Source organism: Protomyctophum parallelum (genome assembly GCF_964188405.1).
Source record: "Protomyctophum parallelum genome assembly, chromosome: 9".
NCBI classification, from domain to species: domain Eukaryota; kingdom Metazoa; phylum Chordata; class Actinopteri; order Myctophiformes; family Myctophidae; genus Protomyctophum; species Protomyctophum parallelum.
Genome location: NC_139706.1, coordinates 32,455,723 through 32,478,485, shown reverse-complemented (window position 1 = coordinate 32,478,485; position 22,763 = coordinate 32,455,723).

Here is a 22,763-nt window from a genome sequence, read left to right as displayed (position 1 = left end):
AAAATAGCAGCTCTACAAAGCTCACAACACGTCACATAACACATCGTGAGCTGGTGGATCGACGTGTCGAACGTCAAGTCAAAGTATCCAGAAATACAAATGCTCAAAGTACAAATACTCAAAAAAGTACAGATACTCATTACTCAAGTAAATGTACTTTGTTACAGTCCACCACTGCCTGGTATAGCAATGCTGTGTGTCGAGCTAAAACCATGAATATAGCCTTTGCCCCGAGGTCTGCTCTGGGGTCTGCCTCTAAAGTGCTCTCATTCTTCAGGATATAGGGCTTCTTCATTGGCTGGTCCCTGACATGCATTAGACCTGCAGGTGTGTTACTTCCAGCTCACAGACTAAAAGGTCACAAGAGATACATGCTAACCTTGGAAAATAAAGCCTCATGGACATAATTACCACCGGGTCCCTCAGATGCCGGCTCTCCCACGCGTCTCCTGTTCTCCTCAGAGGGGATCTCGCAAAGAAAGGACAACTTTAGCTTGTGGTAAAAATGTCATTATGTGGGAAAATGCTAAATTGAGACGCGTCAGAACTGTTTTGGGAACGGTATCATTGATTTGACTCCAGATACATTTTTGTTGATCTACGCCAAGCTAACTGCACACGGCAGGACTTTCTTGTCGACATTTCTTCATTGTTTTCCCCTTTCCCATCAGACCCCTTGAGTTAGTGTGTCGCGAGACACGGGGAAGCATCATTGAAGTGTCTCAATCTGTTAGAAAAGTAAAGCGTTGCAGATCAAGTTTAATTTTTCTTCAGTCGGTTGAAGCGCTGACATTATGTTTCCCCCCCGAAAAACTGAATATGGATGTTCAACATTATTATGAATGAAGGATATTTGCATTGTGGAATATTGCACTGAGAACTGTTGTGTGTCATAAGACTGTATCTTTTTCTAAAGTTTCAGACTCATTTTTGAGTTTCTGTTTGTTCTCAACACTGTGTTTTTAGCGCTTCTCTTGGACCCTTGTAAATATAGAACATTGAAACGAGCTGTAAATAAAAATGCAAATGTAGATACCTCTTAGAGCTACCCTGTGTAGTCTTATTGGTAAAATAAAACGAAAAAATAAAGGGAATATTTTGTGTTTAAAATGTTATGTGTTTTGTCGACTACAGGAACACATTATTATGTCTCCTGATTCCACACTTAATAGTAACTAGGTATGTAACGATTACGATTCAATCACCTCACTTGGATTCGAATCACGATACTATAGGTTCACAATACGATTTTTCACGAATTTATTTTTTAAACAAAATTATTTTCCAGACATATGACTGCAAATGAATGTATATAACATTTATTTTTATTTATTTCTCTTACACAAATCCAATATTTTCTTTCTCTTTAAATTTTCTTCTTCTTTTCAATACAGTAGCAAATGACTGAAAACTATTTTGTAATCATCAATTCTCTTGCAAAGATCCTGTATTTTCTTTTCTTTTTTTTTGTACGTACTCTCTGCTGTTTGCATCACGACTCAAATTGGGATTTAATCACGATTTAAATTGTTACGAATATGATGTAGAGAGGTGGTCTCCATGGATGCTGTGCCCAAGAGGGCCTCCTCCTCTCCCCTTAATCCGTCCCTGTGTGGTTTAACTACTGCACAATGCCATCGGACGGCACATTTCACTGGGCCTTTATGAAGATTGACTATGAACTAATGGTACAGCAGTAATGTAATCATGTACCATGTGTGCCTTTTCCTGGCTTGGGCTTAAATTACACTGCACCACCTGTAATGCACCTAACCTGTCTGGAATAGAACACCATATTAAATGAGGTGAGCAGCTGTTAGCTCGCTAGCACTTATGAGCACAGTAATCATAGCCTAAAATAACCTTACGGTAAGTACAGTACACGTGTCGATAGTTTTGTTGCACAATCGTGTTCTGAGATTAATGAGGCTCAAGTCACACTGTATGAGACTTGGAACACTAATTGACTGGTATGTGTAAAGTAACTATAGTACATGTTCCAATTTTCAATACTTTTACTTCGATATGTCAGAGGCAAATATTGTAGCTTTTACTCTACTACAATAATTTCAAAACATTAGATATTTCAACCGGGAAGCATGTTGCCAATCATGAAACCTCAGAAATCAGGGAGATATTCCAAACCAAAGCAAGGCAACTGCAGAGCCTGAATTTTGGAGCATCTTTTGGATACTTTACTCGTCGGAGACATTTAAAGGAACATTTTAATTTGTATTTTCAAAATCTATTGATTGTTCAATTGAACTTCAAAAGCAACAGTTTTGTGTTTTCCGTTTGGGTCTACAATACACTCAGTAATCCTTTATACTGTAAGCAAAGTATTTGTTTTAGTTCTTTAATATAAGTTGTCAGACAATTTTATGGTTCTGATGTTATATTGATTGTTTCTCTGCACTGCAGTATTGATACTTTCACTTAAGTATAAAAAAAGAATGTGAGGATACTTTTTGCACCCCTGATGGCAGGCCGACTTGGTCAAAGCAGCACGCCTACATGTATGGCTCAAAAGGAAGCTTGACTGACTCCTTGAACCTTTGCAGGGTGGGTTGAATTCTATACCTTCCATCCCCTGGAGGTACGTGTATCCTTAGATACCCTGCACCTTTAGACTGAGCCTCTCTAGCCCCTTGGCTCACAAAGAGCAGCTTTGTTTTGCTGTGTGAATTAATTCCTGCAAGCAGATAGCTGGAGCTACTGTAGACCATGTGGTTCTCAAACACTTTCAGGCCAAAGACCCCCAAATTATTGGCTGCGAACCCCCATCTAAAAGAATAAATAAAAAAAGTGCCTGCAGGGAAACCCCCGATTTGTGTTTCAAAATAAATCAAAACTTTACTTTTAACATTAACTTATGAATTTTCAAAATGGCAGACTACAAGCTCACTAACACGCATTGTGCCCGTGTTGTCGGTACTTTCAAATAGCCCATGTACTGTATTATAGCTATAGGGTTAAAGTGTTTAAACTGATTTTGATGCTATTTTAACTTTAGCTTGGGACGGACCCGCTGGAACCCCCTCAAGGACCCCTAGAGCTGTAGAACGTCCTTTGGCAGAGCTTGTGCTCCTGTTCTCTCTCTCCCTCCCTCCCTCCCTCCCTCTCTCTCTCTCTCCCTCCCTCCCTCCCTCTCTCTCTCTCTCTCTCTCTCTCTCTAAATGAGAGCACAAACTTAAAAAGAGAGAAAGACCATTTTCATTCATTAGCTGTTCTGACTTTGACAGGAGTAATAAGCAAATATTCAGAATCACATGGGTAACCAACTATTTAACCAACCATACAACTTGAATCTAAAATTTGAACTTTTCTGTCTGAATAGTATGCAGAAGCGATGTTTAGGATATTTGCATAAAGGCCTATTGTAAATTGCCTGGAAACCTCATATGCCTATGTCCAAAAGAGTTTCCAATAAATATAAGAAAAATAGCAAAAGTAGCAGATCTACAAGCTCAAATGCATCGATTTGCACGTTTCGAGCCTGTATGTGCTACTTTTGATGCTTTTGTGTAAAGCATATGGCTGTAGGGCTACATGGAGCAGAGACAGAGGAGGGTGTAATTCACCATTTGTCAGCCTTCTGATTGGTCCCTGACTGACTACCCAGCAGGCTCTTGCCTTGTTCCACCCTGGTTCCACAAAACAAACATGATATGCCCAGTCACCATGCTGCACCTGTGATGTTACTTTTTACTGACACCAGCTTTCCGTACAGCTGCAATGTTGGTGAGTTTGACGTTATTTAATACAATTAGATAGGACTTTTCTGTTTGGATGAATGGGCTGTCTATGGGAAGTTTGACCTAGTTAGCAAGATGGCTGCCATGTGCATATCATCAATAGCAGGCGTGGTAAGAGAACACACCTGTATGAGGATACACGATGATGTGTTACGAAATCAATTACAATCTATCCTGACCCATTTGGTTTAAGGACACAGGACTGCATGCTACACATGCACTGTCATGCTTCAGAGAGCCTTAGAGGTCAGTCGGGCTTTGACATCTCCTATATAAATCCACAGACTGCTTCCCAAACAGAAACCTCACTTTTATCATTATCTGCCGCAAAACGAAAGCTTTAAATTGTCTTTCTTTTAACCATTTACCCTTACGCAGTAACCCCAGTCAGTCGGATGGGAGGGTATTACCGCTTTCCAAGCTTCCTTTTCTTTTTCCTGGCTTGTTTGTTCATAAGCCTGATTGCCCCGGGGGAAGTATAGCTATGTTTAGCAGTCTACTGTCCTTGGTTCTGAGGCTACTGGCTACAGAGCCTCAGTGGGGGTCTCCTGTGATGAAGTGTTAGGCTGGGCTTCAGTACAAGCTTTCTGAGTTTAGTGTTGAGCCTGGAGGAGACAATGGTGTTTAACGCTGCGATAGTGTCAAACTCGTTAGTTAGTCCGAGTGTCCGACCATTACTAACAATCCCTAACCTATAACCTCACAGTGTCACGGTCTTCCCCCACCATGGCCATTCCCACATTAATTTCCACCACACTGCAGTCCCATGTACACACCTGTCTTCAACTCCCTCATCAGCCCACCTGTGAGTATTAAAAGGATAGAGACTAAACTTCCGTCGTGGAAGGTCAACAGCAGACCAGGTAACACTACTTTCTCAAGACATCGAGAACAGTTTCCAGGACAATGAGAAAGCTGGGGTGGTGTACCTGGACCTGACTGCCGCATACGACACCGTGTGGCACCGGGGGCTCCACCTGAAGCTGTTGAGGACAATACCGGACCAGCATATGGTGAAGTTCATCATGGAGACGCTCTCCAACCGCAGCTTCATTCTCCAGACCAGCAGTGGGCAGTGCAGTAGGCTCAGAAGACTGAGGAACGGGGTACCGCAAGGGTCTGTCCTCTCGCCAATGCTGTTCAACATTTACATTCATGACCTACCGGATACATCGTCCAGAAAGTATGGCTACGCAGACGACCTTGCCATCATGTTGAGTCGACCAACATGGAAGGCGATGGAAGAGGGCCTGAATGAAGATATGGGCACCATGGTAGCATACCTAAGGTGGCGTCTACAGCTTAGCGTTGGAAAGACAGTCGCTGCGGCATACCACCTTAGCACCAGAGAAGCAAGGAGGGAGCTTGAGGTGAGTGTGGACAGCAAACGCCTGGAGGTCCAGCAAGCCCCGAAGTACCTCGGATCGGACACTGTCCTTCAGTCAACACCTCAAAGATCTCAAGGCCAAGGTGACATCTAGGGTTGCACTGATCCGCCGCCTCGCTGGAACAACCTGGGGAGCCTCCGCTAAGACGCTGCGTATATCCACCCAAGCCCTGGTCTTCTCAGCAGCGGAATACTGCGCCCCAGTCTGGAGCAGAAGCCCACATGCAAGAAAGGTCGATGTGGCAATCAACAACGCCCTCCGGATCATTACGGGATGCCTGAAGCCCACCCCTGTGTCCCACTTGCCAGTCCTTGCGGGAATAGCTCCGGCCGGCCTCCGACGGGAAGCTGCCACCCTCGTCCTGGCCAGGAAAGCCCAAAAGCAGGATTGGCACATCCTGCATGGCACCACCACAACTCCAGCGCCTCCAAGCAGACTCAGGTCTCGTCACCCCTACAACAGGGCAGCACAGGAGATGCTCAACGCCACCCCTGAGGCCATCTCCAGAGATGCATGGCTAGCAGCAGCGTGGAAGCAGGAGTGGGAGTCAGCCGGGCCCTCCCGCATGCATCGCTTCATCTGGGATCCAGGAGCTGGCGCCATAGGAGGAGATGATCTTCCTCGCAAGCAATGGACGCTTAAGAACTGGGGTTGGGCGCTTCAATGCATCATTGCAGAAGTGGGGACTGGCAGACAGTGCGGCATGTGAGTGCGGTGCCCCTGAGCAGACCACCGACCATGTCATCTTCACCTGCCCCTTACACAGACCGCCCTCAGAGGCCAGCCTCTTTGACCTGGGACCAGAGTTGGAGTGCCTAGCTGGCCCCTTGGTGCAAACACTCAGTTCATAACCTGGTGTCATTGATTTCCTGCTTTGCTTGTTCCTGTTTTGACTATTATGTCATTCTCGATTGCCTGATTCCTACCTGCATCTTCAAAGTAAGATCTGCCTATTCTTTATTAAATACTTTAAAATCTACTCTTGTTTGTTGTGACTTTGCACTTGGGTTCAACTCACTCTGTCTGCATCCGTGACACACACAGGAAGCCAGGGGTGATTTTTAACCCGCAGCACAGGTGATTTGTAACCCAAATCAGGTCGGACTAACTGGAGGTCTGACTTAAAGGGCCACTTCACCCCTTTTGCAAACAGCTTATTTTAATTAGGTTTAGACACGATAAACACTTTCCTGGCGTTTTTATGTGTGTAATATGTTTTTTTTAATAGATATTTTAGTCATCACGTCATGTTCATGACCAAAAACCTGTCATGAAATTGTGGTGTCACTTCCTTCCTGGATTACAAAGTCACACCTCCATGCAGCCTCCCCCCTCTAAACCAAGTTTTGAGTAACTTGTAAGTGAAAAGCTGGGAAGTGTTAGCCAGACTCAGTAGGTGTTCCCGCATAACTTCTGGGTATGATGATGATGATGTCACGCGCACACTCTATACTCGACTTCGGAATTCCACTGTGTAACAATTTTGCCAATAAGCAAATTGGTGGGGGACCAGGGTGGGTGGCAACCTGCTGTTGATCAGCACTTTGATAAACTTCTCAAAGCATTTTCTCACTATGGGGGTGAGCTATGGGATTCCAATCATTTGGACCAGTTAGTCGTTTTGTTTTTTCCTTGTACTGGAATTACTGCAGCACATTTGAAACAGAAGGGTACTCTATCCACTGAGAGGGATTGATTGTAAATGTCCATACAAAGTCAGGCCATACAAAGTCAGGCTAAATTAATACTCTATTTTACTGTGCAATGACGACCCACTGAGGGATGTCCCCAGATTGCTTTTACTCTCCAACTGCCTCCTGTTACCTCTCAGCGTTGGATAAACACAAGTGATAGTCATCAGTGGTGCTGTTAATATCAGCGACAGACAGGTTCATGCTGAGTGCACACGGCAAGCATAAGCACTAACAAATCAAACGCACGCTGCCTCTCCTCTGAGCCCGTCAGTCAGCCAGAGGTGCAATTATTTGCGTGATGGTCATCCCACGTTGATTCCTCTGGGGGGTGTAAATTGTGTTGACAAAGAAACGCTTCTGTGCACGCGGCAGATTAAATGTTCTGTGACTGTGAATGAAGCCCAGTGAGGATATGGTAATTAGCTACAAATTTCCTGACGGCAGGTACTGTACCGTGCACCTGCTGCCTTTGGATCGAATCTCATCAGGGCCTCCTGTGTGTGTGTGTGTCTCTCTCTCTCTCTCTCTCTCTCTCTCTCTCTGTCTCTCTCTCTCTCACACCATCTTGGCTTTTCTCCTGCCTGTCAGTGTCTCATTAAAATATAAAATTAAACAGGTGGAAGGACTGCCCGCTGTCCCGTGTGTGCGTATGCGTGTGCGTGTGTCTCATCCTCAGACATTGTAGACCACATGCCTTCTATAGAGAAGCTTCAAATTCTCACTTTAATCACACTTCCAGGCCACAATGTGCTCTCTCTCCACGGCTAATGCCTACGGCAGGCAAATCATGAAAGTTAATGAGGCAAACGATGACAAGTCAACTCATGGCCACACGTAGGAGAGTGAGGCTAAGTGGAAATTCAGAATGCAGGTCTCATAGAGAGCCCCGCCAGATGAGAACAAAAGGAAAAACAGGAGCTGCTGCCATACTGTAAAAATGCACACCGAGAAAACAGGGACCCGAGGTGATGTTTTGCGCTGCGTTATATTCCTGCGGGGTCATGCAAAGGCCACCCCGCTGCCTCTCGCACCACTGTACTTAAGTTGTGACCCTCTGTCACCCTGCAACAGTGGGAGAAGTGGAAAACACAAACAGAACGCATACCTTGTCGCATAATGACTCCGGCTATAGTTGGGTCACACAATATGTGGGTTATGTAACTGTGACATGTCAAGCAGGTGACCAATTGATAGGCTTTTTTAAGCTCTGCTCATTCCACTCTTGCTTCTCTCGCTGCCACATAGCACTCCACCACACCATGGTATTAATGTAATGTATGAGCTTCTTTCTTTGCACCCACCACCACCCCAGCTCCACCTGTAAGCTCTGTATACCCCTCAGGGGTTGTGATCCTCTGGGCAGTGGTGTAACGGCACCAAGTACATTTAATCAAGTACTGTATAGTAAGTGCATTATTTGATGTTTGATGTTCCACTATACATCTCAGAGGCAACTTTGTACTACTCGACAGCTTGCTTTAGTTACTACAACTTAAGTTCAGTCACGAATAGACTGAGACTATTAATATCTTGAGAACATTTTATTCATGAAATGAAATGAGTGTGAATATTATATTTTGTTGAGGCTCTGCTGTACATTACTCTCTGCTCAGCACATTAGAAGGCAACCATTTAAGAGCATGAAGATATACATCTATAAGAAAACCCCCTCAACCCCTCAAACTCAAAGCCGAGCCTACAGGTGGTGCAGGGGTGGTGGTGCACATCGTACAACATTTAGTGGCAGCACTGACAGAAAGAGGAAGTACAATGAATCAGGAGAGCTTAAGAAGACTTTTTTTATTTATTTTTAATAGCAGATCTCAGCTGTCAGGTGGCGCAGTGGTAAAAGTACCTGCCTACCATGCACTGTCTGGGGGTTCGAATCTATCCGGCTTTGCCGAGCTATTAACCTGACTGCCAGATTGCGGCAGTATTGAAGTTCCTTCCTCCTGCCTGCATCTGGGCTCTCTCAAGCAGAAACGATGAACCGGAAGCAGCGGGACAACAATCTGATATATCTCCATAATAATTTCGAGTTGTAGTCTGGTTAGGTTGTGTTTACATTTCTTCAATATGTCATCAGTCTCGCGTTGATCCTGCCTCTAGCGGCCGCATACGGCTGCATATCGCTCCGGTCTGATTTGGTCCGGAATACATCGTCTCTGCCCGAGAGACACCAGACTCTCCCTTCTGGCAGAATGCAAATGTTGTCCAGCAGGGGGAGTGGTTTTACCAGGCTACCGAGCTATAGTGTCTATATAAAAACCCTGTGTTCGGGGGAAGTAAGCAGGTGGGGACTGGGGAGGAGGATATTTGTCACTACGCGTAGGCCTACGGGGCGGTGGTGGCTCAGGGGTAGAGTGCCTGGATGGTAACCGTAAGGTTGCCAGTTCGAACCCGGCTCCCCCAGAGTTACTGCCGAAGTGTCCTTGAGCAAGACACTGAACCCCTAATTGCTCCCGATGTGCTAGTTGGTGCATTGCATGGTTTCCGCTGCCATCGGTGTATGAATGTGTGTGTGAATGGGTGAATGTAATGCACAATCTCTGTAAAGCGTCTTGGATAAAGGCGCTATATAAATGCACCATTTACCATGCCTACTCCTACGGGCTGCGACAGCACCTGTCAGTGAGTGTTGGGTGGGAGGAGTAGGACAAAGGCTCCCAGTGGCTCCTCACTGGAAGTTGAGCGAGTAGGACACAACACACAGACGTGTGTGGGGAGGAAATAATTGGCGGAATTGGGCAGGACTGAGGGTATTGCAGTTTGCATCTTTGTTACATTGCATGTAACAGCACATTTCAAGCTAGCATCAAAGATTCACTTATCAAGACACAATTCTGACAATTTTTTACTTTTACTTTCTCCAGAAATGTCTAATTTATTTTTACCGAAGCACAAAAGGGATTCCCTTTGAGCATGAATTCATACTGGAAAAGATGTCAGCCATGTTAACGACCATCTGTCCCATCCAGACTGAACCTCTTTTTCTGTTCAGTATTTAAATGCAGCATGAAGCAATGAAGCGAAGGATGTTTTGAGACAAAATAGAGATCGTGTGTGTGTGTGTGTGTGTGTGTGTGTGTGTGTGTGTGTGTGTGTGTGTGTGTGTGTGTGTGTGTGTGTGTGTGTGTGTGTGTGTGTGTGTGTGTGTGTGTGTGTGTGTGTGTGTGTGTGTGTGTGTGTGTGTGTGTGTGTGTGTGTGTGTGTGTGTGTGTGTGTGTGTGTGTGTGTGTGTGTGCGCGTTGCGTGTCTGCCTGTGTTCATGTTTAATTCCCTTTTAGATTACAGTCTAAATCATAAATGCCACATTACAGCAACTATGCTAAAATAGGCGCTACAAATCACATGCTGATGATGTGTGGGAAATAAGGGCTATATGTGAACATAAGTATGACTTAAGGCCTCTTCCAGTCTGACTGCAGCAGTGTCTTCACAGAATAAGAGGTGGCACTGCTTACTGTCAATCCCCTTGAACTTAAGGGTTGCTGCCATTTGATTTCATCTGTTTTAACTGAATTGATTTGTGCCAGGGATTTGCCAGAAGGAAAGATTTGTGTGAACACCATTCAAGATATTTCTAAAATATTAGATGTAGCCTACTTTTGCATATCTGCTATAACTCTTCTAAACCAATATTTTAAATAACCCTAAGAGTTTTCTGAAAAACCTGTTGCTATAGCTATAAAATCTAAAAATGTAATGTGATGTAATGATGATGTAAAAAAAAACATTCTAAAATTATCTTAATTGTTAATGGGATTTTGGGAGTTTGGGAGTTTGTGTTAGGGACAAAACAAACATTAATCTCTCTTCATTGTCAATGGCGTTTTTAAAACAAACATTGAACTAAGAACAAACATTAAACCTGGAGGGGCTAGCGCCCCTCAAAAATACAACACTGGTTGCTTCCTGAGGCCCCCACCATAAAAGAATAGATATAGTAAATTATATTTATAATATGGAACAGACCACTTTCTCTCTCAGACTGCAGAAGGAGAAATTTATAAAGTCTTGGTCTAATTGGGTCAAATATATAATACCTTTGCGACCAGATTTTGTAGTGGCAAGATTGAATGACTGAAATGCTGTCTTACTCATGCGTCTGCTTTTAGTTTTTGTTATTTAAATTATTGCTCACATATACTTCTTCCTATGAGTATTATATTGTATTGTATTACAGTATTATCATTTTTGTACACATCTATCTCTCCCATACTTTTTAATTTTTAATTTTTTTTGTCGCAGTGGACAAAGAAATGCTATTTAAAAAATGTATAACATGATTGTTGATGTCCTTAAATATATATATTTTTAATCAAAAAATAGGGCTACAGATGCTTTCCCGGATTTAATGGGTTAAGCAGCTAATTGGCTTTATTTAAATGGAGAAAATCCAATACAATTAGATGTTTGTTGCCTTTGTGGCTGATGCACAGTGTCATTTATTTGAAGCGTTGGCGGGCGGGAGACACAGCTGCATCTCTCCATCCCCTGTCACGCTTCCACCTGATGACATGTGTGAACAAAGCACCCACAGAAATATCAGCCACCCTTTGTCTTAAGTCGCACAGACAGCGCGTGCTTTCATTAATGAGACCGCATTCGCACATTATACAAATTGTATTGACAGCATATCTAATAACGTTCTTAGTCTAATTGCCCCCGAGGTCAAATCCATCCATGGCGAAGGACCAGACCCTTTTGTTGCAGGAAAAAAAACCTCAAAACAATCCTTGTGTTGATGTGACAAAAAGGGGTCGCTAATGTTTGGCGTCTTGGGACTCATGAAGTTGACTGTTACTCCTTTGTTTGCGGAAAGGCAGAGGTATTATTGATCGCTGTCTATCAAATGACTTAATTAAGGATAAATACTGTCTGAATCAGGAGAAGTACACTAGCATTATAGAAGCTTGTTATTGTTATGGCCCAGGTCTTGACTATTGAATATAATATTGTTGCTGTCTCCATATTTTTTTCCCGTAAATTGATGCCCTCCGGTCTACCTTCATCAAGTGTCACACCAAACTAGTGAAAATAGCAGATCTACTAGCTCACAACTAATAGCAATGTGACGTACTTCATGTAGATCGCTAATAATACATGTAATAGTTTAGTTTTTTTGATGATAATAAAGGAACGGTTTTGGACAAGGTTTCCACCCAACAGCGATATGATGGAGAAACTTTTAACCCTATAATTTTGAATTCTCCAGCAAGAATGAATCTCAGAATTATATCACCAATCCTGAAAATGACCATGACATTGTGGACAGCTAGAAATAAACTGGAGAGAAATGCAACCTAAAATCGCTCGATTAGATTTTCAAATTGAAATGTTCATAAGATAAGGTAAACCTTTAATGATCCCCGGAGGGAAATTCAAGTCTCATATAGCAACAGCAGTAAGAACTAGAAACAAAATTTCAAGATTTTTTTCTGGGTGCCTGAAGCTCGCCAAGTCTGTGCAGCATTTGAGCCACGGACCACCATTTGATGACATTTAGCCTCTCAGAAGGGTCCATTTGGTTACATGTGAGCCAGGTCTCCCCATTGACTTTCAATGAGGTATTTTGTCTTAGTTTATTGCGCATTACGTTGCCACCAACATTCTAATGCTAACTTGCTAACATGCTAATGCTAACATGCTAATGCTAACATGATATCATGCTAAAATGCTAACATGCTGCTAACATGGTGTGCATGTGCGTTCGTGTGTGCGCGTGTTTGAGAGGTGGTCAACTTGACCTTGAATCATTAACAAAGTATCAATTTCACCTGGGCTAGGGCTAGTCTATGCGAATGCAAACACTATTGAAAGTTAAAACCACACTGACTCAGTGAGGGAACGTATGTCCGAACAAATTGCTCTATCGCAAAAAGTAAACGTCAAATGCAATTTTTGTTTTCGCCGTGAGTGACCCGAGACATTGAGGTACGCGGTGTGCGATCGTGGTATTGGTACGATAAAAAAACGTGGTTATGAGAGCGAGTTAAGAAATTGTGTTTGTGATGAAAAAATTGCTGACTCATTCAGGCAGTTAACATGGAGTTGTATGACACATTATGATGGTACACCTGTCACTTTCAGGGATGTAGTTCACGTACCGGATGTATCTGGGCTGTGGTTGTGACATTGGGTGAAAGAGGACGAGTGTGGCTACAAAATTAGCGAAACCCATGCGTGTAAAGTTAATATTTTGGCCGTGAGGACGATTTGTTCAGAGAATTTCGCTACAGTCTTCACATTGGCTTCTCCCTCTGACCCGCTCTCTCTCTGGTCGTGCGACACTGTGAGTCGAGATTTTTGCTCAGACCACACACACTTTGAACTGCGATAGCGGGCAAACCGTGCAACGTATTCGAATTCCGTCTCAACCACAACAAAGTCGATGGCCTTGTGTGCTGTTTGAGGTTTAAATCGTGTTTCTACGTAACAGTATGCCAGAGCAATGTGGCTCCAAAGTAACGTGTTGTTTTCTGTTTTTCCCCGCGTTTCCCCATTGACTTTGCATGGGGCATTTTTCGCGTAGTTTATTGCGAATTACGTCGGCACAGTAACCCGAAACGGAAAGAAAAGCACAAGCACACCATTCCCGGCCGAGCCGCACGTTTCGATGTATATATTGTGGGGCTTTGGTAAACCGTGCGGCCGGCCATAGACGTCAAAGTTTCGTGTCTTGGTGACGATTACGATTAAGTATGTGTTGCGGATTTCAACCTGTGTTTCTGCCATTGCATGGCAGGCACCCAGAATTATCATACTAATATATGTTCCGAAACTTTGACCGCTATGGCCGGCCGCAAAATACCCCATTGAAAGTCAATGGGGAGACCTGGCTCACATGTAACCAAATGCTCTTCTGAGAGGCTAAATGTCATCAAATGGTGGTCCGTGACTCAAATGCTGCACAGACTTGGCGAGCTTCAGGCACCCAGAAAAACTTCCTGAAATTTTGTTTCTAGTTAAGTATGTGTTGCGGATTTCAACCTGTGTTTCTGCCATTGCATGGCAGGCACCCAGAATGAAATACAGTAGAGAAGTTACAGTAGCTCCGTTTGGAACCTCATTCTACGCTCTTAGCTCCGAGAAGAGGTTCCCAACAGCACATGCACCGAGGCCCGCCCCTGCTCGAGCATGACTGGAGGAAGGCCCCTCTCTATCCTGATTGGATGAAGGCTGGGCCCTCTAGCCAAAAACTAAACCTACAGTGTTTTGACCCCAGGGGTTACATGGGGACAGGGAGGACCTCCTTATATGGTCAGCGCACTCTATAGTAGGGAGGTTTATCCCCCCCCAAAAAGAAAAAAGTGATATTTGAATTAAGTGAAATCACTGAATTAACTTAACTTTAACAGGTCCCACTTGCAATATCCTCCCGGCTCACCAATGGGCCGCATCCCACAGGTTGGGAATCACTGTTTTCTTTGTTTAATATCTGGGTATCTGTATTCTATTTCAACAAATGAATGAATGAATGAATGAATTAGTTCCTGACTATTAAGCTCAGCTCTGGGGCGTCGGGACTGAGAAGCAATGATCCAGAGAACTGCCTTCCCTCCGCTGCATGGAATGCAGAGATTTTTATAATCGTGATGCATTGCACTTGCAGTCAAAGAACAAGCACAGGGATAATATTTGTCATTTGTGGAGGTGCTCTGCCTGTCAGGGTTCAAACCAGCTTCATGCATATTTATTAGACCTGTTAATGCAGAGCAAGAGGCAGCAGGCATGCAGGCAAAACCATATAAAAATATAATATACCAGAAAAGTTCAAAGCCGTTAAATGAATGGTTGGAGCGAATGTTAGGGGATGTTGCTTCTTCTAGATTTCGCAGTATAGTGTTGGCCATAAACTTTTGTCCTAACTGCATTTTGATTTATTTAGTGATCCTTCCCATTTTGAAATGTGACTGTGGGAGGTGTTGGGCACCTTCTCAACCATTTTAATATCAAGGATCACTCTCAATTTGATCACCAGGCCATGGACCCACATGCAAGATGCTGTACTCTGTCGTCAACCCTAAGACATTCCAGCCTGTCAAAATGGACAGGGGTGAGGTGGGTTCGGGGAGTGAGGCCAAGTAGTAGCCTAATCAATTTGTTTTGGGAAGTTTCAAGCATTGTTTTAAGGACCTTTGAGGTGCTGTGGTACCAAGAGGTGCATGCATAGTCGAAGATTAGAAACCTTGAACAAGGGCTCCTGTTAGGGTCTTCAGGGTGTTTTTGTTGACCAGTGAAGGAGATCCTGTACAGGAATCTTGAATTTGGTTGACTTTTTTGATTACGTTGGTGGCCATCTTATCACCTGATCTTTTTTACTCCAGGATGGAACCTATTTAATTTCATCTTTTCGTGTTTAACCAAGAAGCCATCTGCCTTAATTGCTGAGGTTACAATTTGATCCAAAGAGAATGGATACATTTTTCCCAGGTGTAAAAATAGTTTATCAGCGAGCCAGGTGCAGATTCTACCGATAAGTTGCAGTCACAACCTGATGTCATGTTGTGACGGCCAGAGTCACAATTGACTCTTAATTGACTAATTGGATAATTAACAGGCCATCACACTTAACGATGATTGACACCTGGCAATCTCCCTACTCAGGATAAGTTGCCACAGGTATGTCACTCTGTGTGGGAGAAACAGTTTGCATGCTGGCAGCAGCTCTCAAAGACAGTGTCGAGCACTCTCTCTGCATTTTTCTCTACCTGTTTTTTATTTTGATCATGTGAGTAGCTCGAGATGTTTTAGAAACATATTCACTCACTGCATAAGAAGGCCTGCCGAGATTCTTCCAACTCCACTGTGCTGAAATCCAGGGAGGACCAGTAAACTGAGGAGGTGAGGATTGTTTCCCTATTTTCCCTTCAGTGAAATCACACCCAGGCCAGCCGGGTGGACCCGGATGGACCCCGCCTGGCCGGGTGGACCCCGCCTGGAGGCCAGCCGGGTGGGCCCCGCCGGGCCGTTCCAATTGCACTTATTTCCACCAATTTGATGCGAACATAACACTGTGGGGTGGAGGAGTACCGACAGACAGCTAGTACGTGGTAGGCTACTCGTATGTAGAATCATTCATGCACAAACCCCATTTCAAACACATATAGCCTACTGAAAAGAGTTGATTTGTTATTAACGAGACAAACTGAATCAGTTTTATTAAGTCTGATTAATTACAGCTGTGTGACCAATTAAAGCCAGCGCCCAGCGGAATGCCTTGCGCTGGTAATAGAGGGATAAAGGAGCAAACCAAGCACGACAAGTTTAATGAGGATTTAAGTGGTTAAATGTCTTAAACAAAATACTTTAATTTACACATGATAGTGCTGTCGAATAAGTCTGAGGCTATCTATGAAAACGTTTAATCTGCAACAATACGCTATTAGAATATGTAGTGGGGGTCCCTAGCTGCTTCACCTCTCTCAGCTAAGGGGTCCTTGGCCCGAAACACATTGAAGACCCCTGCTGTATTGTTTTCTCAAAATGTGTATGTTCCTGCACACTGTGCAGATTAAGCCATGTGACAGTGAATATGATTCTGGATTCTATGGCAACCTGCTGAACCAGAACTAATTGATTTATTACTTTATTATCCATCACACATATGTCACGATACGACGCATTGTGAGATTGTAGATCTGCTATTTTATGGGGTGACACCAAGGTTGAACCCATGAAGCGACCTAAGGTTGAATAATATACAAATCCATAAACCATAGAATCCTTCTGTACCCCTGTGCCTTTAGAATCTAGTTTTCTTCTGCCCCAAGGTCTTGACGCATCCCTCTAAAAGGGCATCACCGTGGCCTTTTATATTAAAGCCAAGGTTGCACCCCGCTGCCTTACACCTGTTTTGAAGAATCTGCTTCAAAAGTATAGCCTAAAGTCCACATGACTGAACCTTTGTAGTTTGAAAGCTTTTTTGGAACCCTTTGACATTTGCAACATTGTTACCGGTATGTAATTTTGCCTTGGGCAAATTTATCCCCATATGTTTCACATTTAGAATCTGAATTCTGAAATATCTAATATATTTAGATTACAGTAAGAGGGAAAGATGGACCGACCTGGTCCGACCACATGCACGCACACATAACACGGATGCCTGCACGTACATAAACGCGCACAAATGTGTATGCTCTCTCTCTCTCGCTCTCTCTCTCTCTCTGTCTCTCTATCACTGTCAATGTACCTTGGGCCTTGAAATAGGAATGGGAACAATTCCGAGATTCCAACCAGCATTGCTGAACCAATGCAAATACTTTAGGGTGGTGCTTCATAGTGGTGCGGTAAGGGTCCAAAGCAGTAGGGGTAGGTATCTTTAGAAAGACCGTAGGTTGTCATGATTGTCCGAAGTAGGGAAGACAGACCATCAAACCTTTTCTGAGTCATCCTGACTTCTATTTGGCTGGCTAGTGTGCAGTGAGATTAATTATTTGGGCCATATTATCTCCAATGACCTTTCAGATGGACATCTATATAGACAGCAGCGGAACTGCGGAAGCTGTATTATACGCCCAAGTGAAATCCCCATTTCAGAAGATGTAAGGGTGGTTCTGTAACATTGATTCTCAACTTGTTCTGCTGTGATTCTCAACCCAATATACAATGTAAAATCCTCGTCTCTCAGAGTTACAAAGTTACAAACCCTCAAGAGTCCATTTGGTTATTAATGATTTTCCCAGTAGGCTATACCCCACTTTGAGAACCAGTGTTGTAGACTAGTATAACATGCATCCAAGTCTTTGAGAAATGCCTGAATCCTTTTTGGTATATGTATCAACCACATTTGCTGTGGCACCAGCAGGCAAAAAGTAATTATATTTATGTCTTGTGATTGTGAAAGACATCTGGGCATAGCCTATCTTCCTTTGTCTTCCAAGACTGCAGCCTATCTACAGTATAGAAGCATGATCTGCTGGCTGGGGATTTAATCCTAAAGCTCTCTTGTGTTCCGATGCCTGTTAAACTGTAATAACTCAAATCCAATCGCAGGGAGTAAAAGAAACATTAGAAGCCAGCGCTGCCTGTCAGTGTAATGGAATAAAATGGCAAGCTGGAAATTTTAGATTTAGCAAGATTTTGATGTTAATGTCCCTGCAGAGGGGGATTTGCTTTCACAGTTAGTTCAACACAGAAACGCAGATAGAAACATTATACAGATAAAGACAACAGACTCTCCATGAATACATTCAAACATCTCCGCACACGACATTGTCACCGAGCCAGTTTGCTCAATGCTGCAATGGCAAAGAGGACAAAGCTCTTGCTGAAGTAAGCTCTCCTCCATTTGAAGGTCCTCTGTCCAGATGGCAGTAATGTGACGTGATGATTGAGGGGGTGATCCGTGTCAATTGTGACTGCAGTGTGGTGGCCTATAGCTACATATATAATGCTCTATAATTATGGAGGCACTTGGTCCTCATGCCAACACAGTTTGTTTATGTAAGGAGCAGGGAATTGATTTATCATTTCCCAGCACAGTCCAAGTGAGTGAAAGTGTGACCTGTGAGTGACATGCACTATTACTGGTCCTCCTTGAACTAAATCTGAAATATCTCAGATTTGCTCCCTTGTCTCCGAGGCTATGCACATGGGGATATTTGTCTTTGTGTGTAACTATTCTGAGATAGTGATAGTTCACATTTTATTAGCTGCATTTGGGTTCACTCTGCCCAAGGTTCTTGTCAAATAGATCAAAACTGTTTTTAAAACCGAAAAATGTCCACTGGGAGCTGATTAGTATTTTGGAAAATGCGATCAACTAGCCACTATGGAATCACTTGCCAATAGATTGCCTTTTCCTCTTTGCTGAAGTTGACTTGTGCCTATGGCATTGACAAGATCATTTTCCTGCACTTCACCATTACAAAAGCATGAAACATCCAAACAAAGAAATTAAAAGGAATTGAATATTGCATGAGTATAACCACACAAACCGAAAACGAATTGCTCAAACCCTGATGGTGTCAAAAACATGACATGACTACTCTCCTCAGTTTTTAGTCCATATAAGGGGGGGTGGCAAATAAGGGCTTATGTGGGGGCCAATAAGTTCCATTGGCCCTTCAAGACGCACATTTGACAAGTAATGATAATTCCACTATCATAATTAATTTTATGAAATCATAATACATTTTCTGGGGTTTGAGCCCCTGCCCCCTCAGTGCTCTCTGCACGGCCCTGCTACAGTATGCAACAAACAACAAGATACAAGAGAGTGAAGAGATTAGTCATATCGTGGTACAGGCAGCGTCGGGAGCGTCCTGATTAACGACATAGTCAAAAACAATGGCATAACCGCCAGGCAGAACCAACTTTGAAAACATTATTTGCATGTCTCGCACATTGCTCTTTTAGGAGGGACCCGACACTGACACTGCAATTGTCGGTCACTTTTTTTGAGGTAGTTAGTCAGGTATGCACTGAGGGCACTGTTCAGAGGTTCTGAGCCGCTGCCCCCGCCGGCGGGGCCCGGGGGCAATGGGGCTCAAGAGGATAGCTATTAGGGGCAAGGCATTTACAATTTTGAATGTCTTTTCATTTTTAATGTCATTTTCAATTACTTAACTCTGTCTTCTACCCGGACCCAGTTTAGATTGAGAAAATGGGTGGTCATGGGCGAGTATATCTTTTTTACGTCCGAGCATAGACATGGTAACGCCCGACAGCCCGCCTGCCTCTGATTGGCCTACCGACACTGCCGGCCTTACCAGAGTTTCCTCCGAGGTGGAGGATAGTAAGATACATGCTGGATAGTCTGCAGCGAGGTTACTCCGTGGTGGGAAATAAATAAATAAATAATACAAGTACGATATAATACAAGAGAATGACAGCTTGGCACGCGCGACAGTAACCTTTATTTTTGTAGAAGAGGCAAACTAATATTGTTTATGCTGTTGGCCTGTTTATACATGTGTAAACTTGAAACATTATTGTACTATAAAAAGGTCTTTTTTCCCTTGATCTTTATCTTTTTTAGTATAATAGTATTAGTTTACTAAAATTAGATTAATACCTTGATCTTTAGCTTTTTTAGTATAATAGTATTAGTTTACTATAATTAGATTAATACACGATAATCAACACTAACACTTTAATTTAGAACACAGCCAAATCAAATCATAGTACATACGTGTTCAATCAATTATTCAATCAAAGCAAACCGCACAAACAATATTTGTTTGCCTCTTCTACAAAAATTTAAGTTACAAGTTACTGTCGCGAGACAGCAAGATGGGCAGTGTCGGTAGGCCAATCAGAGGCATTACGGGGCGTTACCATGTCTATGCTCGGACGTCGAATAGATATACGCGCCATGGGCCCCAGGCCGAGAAGTAGTCGAATTAGTTTGTTTTGGGAGGTCTGAAGCTTAGTCTTAAAGGTTTTATGACATTCATTTTTATTTTTATTCTTTATTTTAGGTTTTATGACCTCAATTACACCCAAAAAACCTGAACTTTGAACATTCAGTGGATTTTCTGTGGTCTGAAGTTTTCTTTGGGGTTTGGATGGCCTTTGAGCTACAATGAAAACAGGCAACACAGTGAAAACAGTGACATCTGCTGGCAAATCCCATTGACATATGGGATTTGCAGGGTCTTACATCACTTACTGCCGGCAAATCAGAGCACCTGTTTGAGCCAGAAAACCCCAGATCACAGAAAATCTACTGAATGTTAAAAGTTCATGTTTTTTGGGTGCAATTGAGATTAGAAAACCTAAAAAAAATAAGAACAATTCCAAAACCTTTTTTTTAATGTCACAATCCCTTTAAGTGACATTGGGAATGGGATGCTGATGACAAAAGAATACATTCTTCCCAGGAATCTTGTTCTTCGACTTTTTTGATCACCTTTGTTGCCATGCTTACATTTGTCAGCTTGTTGTCAATACAGCCCAAATATGTAATCTCTGCTGGAGATTACTATATCATTACTACCGGTATGTACTGTAGGTTGCAACACAAGAAGCATGTTTTTCAACTTCCCTCACTGGAAGAGGGATTACACTTATGGTCAAATGATGAACTATGAAACCCACACATCATGCTCACATGGCTCACATGGCCTTACAGGTCAATCTCAACATAGACTTCTCAAAATGCAGTCTGAACATGAAAAGGCAATTTGAACTGCCGTATAGCCAAGCGCAATGGAGGCAAATCGTGGCTCTGCATCCTATCTGAGATTTGTCGGAAAAGTAAACCAATAATACCATGCAGGGGGATATGACTCAAAAATCTAATGAAGTATTTTAAATAACTTATTCATTGCAGTCACCCAGGAGGTAGATTGGCCACCTGGGAACAGGAAAGGCTCTTCCTGGCGTTGTGTCAAAGTGTCCTTGAGCAAGAAACTGATTAACTCCACTAACTGCTACCAATCAGTGTGTTGGTGCCCTGCCTGGTTGCCTCTGCTGTCAGTGTGTGAATGTGAGAATGCAATGCACATTATATAGTGCTTTGGATAGAGGCGCTATAGAAATGCAGGCCATTTATTATTACACACTGACAATAAAAGGACTTATTGATGATTTAACGTTTAATTGTGGCCTGACATGTTGAATTGTGAATGCTGTCATTTTGTGGTCCCTTCAAATTGAACTGTCACTTTGATAGTCATAATCCTAATTGGTTGGTGTCTAGAATGTCATGGAATGATTGTATTTTGATTGATAGAAATGAATACTCTGCTATGATTGGTTAACCAGTAATTGGGTGTATCCTATCCTCTCTACAATATACAGTAGCCTATACTGACTTTGAACTTTTGTACTTCAATTAATGCTTTGATTAAAGATGTTTGAGCAGATCTACAAGCTCACAACGCATCACATCTGATATTTTTGACATACAATTAACGTTTGCCTATCATCTTCACCAAAAGTTTGCCTATTCTGTCAAGCTAATTTGAGTGCCAAGAAAAGTGCTGTATATCATTGTAGATTTTAGCGTTGAATCCTGCAAAGACAGTTTTGGACAGAGACGATATGGATTAAGGTCATGGACCCAGATTTGATACTTTTCTTTAATTGTGACTAGGACCCCAATCTATACTGTAACAACCTCAGGGTTCATTTAACTCTGATGTTGTACGATTGGAACAAAATACACAGGTCCATTTGGTTCCATTTAGTTCCATTTGTACACTCTCAGAGTTACAGACTTGTAAGGTTCCATTTGGTATATAGAGCCACGGTTCCCCAACTTTTTTGGCCGTGCTCCCCCTGTTACCTCCCAACCTAGCTATATAGAGACATATATTTCCTATTTATCCACATATGCACATATATGAACCTGAATATGGTATACTGTAAATATATATGCAGCATATACTTGCCATATATTGGCATAATATGTTAATATATTTCAAATAAAACCATAGCACCATCATTAGCCTTTTCATGTCGCGCACCCCCTAGAAGGTGCTCGCACACCACAAGGGGTGCACGCACCACAGTTTGTGAACCGCACTGAAGGCAGCTCCTCAGAGGGGAAGGGAAACACAGAGGTGGACCTGACTAGGTGGAAGAGTGATGATGTGACGGCGCAGTGGGTTGTGCCCAGGAACACCAGAAGTGGAAGGTGGAGGTGGAGGGTTCGAACCTGGGTTCGAAACCGTAACACCTACAATGTACAAAAATAGTACATGTGAAGTGATGTCTACAATTTTTCTATTCTTAGATGCATGCTGTGAATATGCTTCACCTCACACCCTTGCAGAGGACACACCACCACAATTCAATATAAGACAAATAAATTAGTGCCAAAAAGATTTGTCTTGAGTTTGTAGAGTTGTTCGGATACCAACACCAGTGTCGGAAAAGCTCTGGATAGTACCTAAATGCTGGTATCGGCGTGTCTGCCAGTCTATGCTGATCCGATACCACGTCATTTATCACATGATATGATATTTACA